The sequence below is a fragment of the Acomys russatus genome, chromosome 4 (assembly GCF_903995435.1).
Source record: "Acomys russatus chromosome 4, mAcoRus1.1, whole genome shotgun sequence".
In the NCBI taxonomy this organism is placed as follows: domain Eukaryota; kingdom Metazoa; phylum Chordata; class Mammalia; order Rodentia; family Muridae; genus Acomys; species Acomys russatus.
Window position 1 is genome coordinate 19,573,538 of NC_067140.1, and position 3,403 is coordinate 19,576,940.

The window sequence follows — 3,403 nt, forward strand, 5'->3', positions numbered from 1 at the left end:
CGGCAGGCGCACAGCCAGTCCTCCCTCGCCGCCACCCCCTCCCTTGCAAGGTGCGCCCGGGGAGGGGAGGGAGGGGCCGGTTGCCCAACTCCGGGTCGCCTATAATCACGAACAAAAATAAATAAATAAATAAATAAACCACCTTGTCAGTAGCTTCGAGAGCTTACAAGATAGCGGTGTTCTGAAGGTAAACACTTTTCAGAGAGTCAATGTGAGGAAGGTCCGGGACCCCAAAGCATTAAATTTCTCTAAATTAATATGTTTATAAAGCTAATTGTCTTTTTCCTTAAGACCCCGGGCTTGTATTTTTATTAAAGTTTCATGTCTGAATTTGGACTCGGTACCACGAATCTACTTAGTTTGCATAGAAATTCACTTGAGTGAAACTAGGTTTAAAAGTGGCGTAAACACACACACACACACATACACCCCTTTATGCCCGACTCACCTATAGCGTTTCCCTACTGTTTTGTTCCTGACTCATATTAAAGAGGAAAGTAGAAAAGACAGGAAAAGGTTGTGACTCCAAAGGTTTAGGACAGATGCCCCCTGTTTTAAGCAAGCCCCAGGGAGCAACTATGGCGGCCACAATCACATCCAATAATTTTTCTGCTCCAAAATGCAAATGAATTCAAATGTAAAATAGATCTATTGCTTCACACCGAACGGCCAACTTGTTTGTTTCTTTTTCAAGCTGGCCCTCCATGTGTCAAAAAGTGAAAAAGCATCAAGAAAAGCATTCCTACCCATTTCCTATATCAAAAGAAACGTGGGGGGGGGGGGACGACGGACAAAAAAGAACCGACCGGAACTAGTAAGCAACGCAGTCCTTAATAAATAGGAAGAAGAATCCAGGAAGACAGCTTAGCGAGGAGCAAGAATCTGTCTTGTAGAATGTTGTTGCTGTCGTCGTTTTACATTTAACTACCAACCCACATATGGTCTCGTTAGTCTTTTTTTTTTTTCCAAAGGAAGTGAATCAATTACTCACAATTAATTAGCATCGCTGGAAGTAGATCCTTAAGCCAGCCCTGATTTTCATTCAAGCACGTAAGATATTGATCATTTTTAGTACTAGGGTTCCTTTTCTCACCACAGATTAGTATCTCTCTCCAAACTACTGGTTAAAGCCTTATAAATATTCACAGTCAGAACACAACAGCTCAGCAAACATTCATACATAGGAGACTTCACTAAACTTTGTCCCAAAATACGATGGGGGGGGGGGGAAGGGGGAGGGAGAGGCAGCACTGATACAAAACAAAGAAAACTATGACCAAGTAAAGTGGATGGAGGTTGAGGCTAAACGTTAAGTGTAGGCTCAGTCTATATGTTAATGGTAACCTTTGCACTCTGAAACCTTGAATACTGTAAACACAATAGCGCTGATAGTTAAAACCCTAGTGCGGAGATGAAGCATAAAGGAAAGTCCAAACTTCTCAGTAGCAATAGGGAAACAGTCAAATATTTTGACAAATAATCATTTGGCTAAGAACAACGAGGCTCGGGCTCTCAGAACTTATAGCTACTGAGTTATTTTCAGAGCAAAGGAAGAAAAGGGCGCGGGGGGGGGGGGCCCGCGGGTGGCTTTCCTCCATGCCCTCACAAAGCCACCACTCTGTTAAGCCATTTTGGCATCAGATGGTCTGTAACTGGTTCTCCTCCCCTTCCTCCCCCCACCACAAATAAAGGGGGGAGGCGGGGGACGACTTACTATGTTGTAGCTTTTAAAATTGAAAGAGAATTGCCTTCTCTGGTCTATGTGCTAAGAGATTTGTATGAGAGCCTGATGTCTGAGCAAAGAATTACAAAGAACCTTCCCTCCTGGAATCGTGCCAACAAAACTGGGAAATCGTTGCAAAATTCTGCCACTGACGGCTGAGCTTGCAAACACACACCGGGTTTTCCAAGGGACATGGAAGGATCGGAATTCCTGCTTTAGAATGTGGAGACTATTGCCGCGTGTTGATTTGGGAAGCGTGGGTCGTTAAATACAATTAAAAGTCGGAAAAGTCACAGGAGAACCCGAGGGACGTTTGGTTTCGTAATAAGCAGCTAAGAACTCCCCACTCCCGGGCCAAGTGGAAACTGAAAAATCGAACGTTGGTGTCCACGGCCTTGGCCCCGCCCACGCGGAACCCTGCATCGCCACCACTCACTTCCCAGGCTGCGATACCTCTCTAAAGGAATCAGGTGCTGCAGGACGCGGCCACAGAGAGTGGGACCCGGCTTTTCGGTCCCTGCTGCTGGGGATCTGCACGTGTAGCCAAACTCAGGCCCATTCCACCTCCTCCTGAACCGGACAAACCTCAGCCAAGTCTCTTCTTTTTCACAGTTTCCAAACACCACCCCACCACCACCACCCCCACGCCTGCCCCAAGACACATTTCCCAAAGTGCGCTTATAAAATCACACACTATTATCTCTGATTCCATCGTAGTGCTAGCAGGCCTCTTCCTTAAACTAACATCTGATTTTTCTATCCAGAGCCTGCTTGTATTCGAAAATCTAACAAAAACAAGAACAAGCCTGGTTTGCTGTATATACTATCTCCAGGAATTATCTTTTTGAGACTAAATCCTAATTAGAAGTGCAGATGAAATATAATCTTTCCTAAGTATTTGTTTCACTGCGGAACAGATTAAAGAGAAACAACTTGGAAACGAACTCCCTGGAGCTGCAGCAGAAACGGCACAGACGTTTCAAAAGGACTCAGTGTGCAAGGCAGGAAAACCAGAAAAACTGCAGGCAGCAGGAAACACAAAAAGTTAGTCGGAACCTACATTTACAAACTACAAAGGACATTTGAGAGAGAGGCCGGGGCAGGGCTCTTCCCAAGACTGATCCCACTAAATTAAGGAGAGATAACAAACAAAGCCCTGGAAGGGCACTCCACTTTTCCCTTCCTCAATTTCAAGCCCACGGAAGTCATCTGTTTTGAAAATACCCAGTAAGGTAAGAGAAAAGTAGAGGGCAGAAATTACCTTTCAGGAGGGAAGGCGGTGCCGGCCCGGGAAATCCTAGGAGGCTGCCAGTCCACCTGGCCCGGAACAATAAGGGAGGAGATGTGACTGCTGGTTTTTACAAGGAAACCAAGAAGGGAGGGGCTAAGCGTAAAACTCAATTTAAATAGAGGTTGAGATATAATCCGACTTGATTGACTAAATCAACCTTGATTGGGTTAAGAACACCATTTGACTCGAAGCCCAGCACATCTGTCTCTTCTACAAGTTTGTTTACCTCTTTGTAAACACAACTGTGTCTGCCTGTAATAGTGCTACCTCCCAAGCTTGCCTTTCTCAAAATACTCGAGGAAACTGCCTTAAAGATTTACACATACAACATTCCCAAAGAAGGTCCTCTCAAGCCGGGCGTGATGGCGCACGCCCTCAGGAGGCAGAGG

At 45.4% G+C, this 3,403-nt stretch overlaps 1 protein-coding gene across 1 annotated transcript in view; it reads right to left on the minus strand.

Moving 5' to 3' along the window:
• The window catches only part of Znf217 (zinc finger protein 217), a 23,619-nt gene extending 20,519 nt beyond the window's left edge, over positions 1-3,100 (minus strand). Inside the window, exon 1 of the mRNA XM_051143870.1 lies at positions 2,985-3,100. The gene's annotated coding sequence lies outside the window, so the exon portion shown is untranslated. The remainder of the gene's footprint in view (positions 1-2,984) is intronic.
• Between the last annotated feature and the right edge of the window lie 303 nt (positions 3,101-3,403).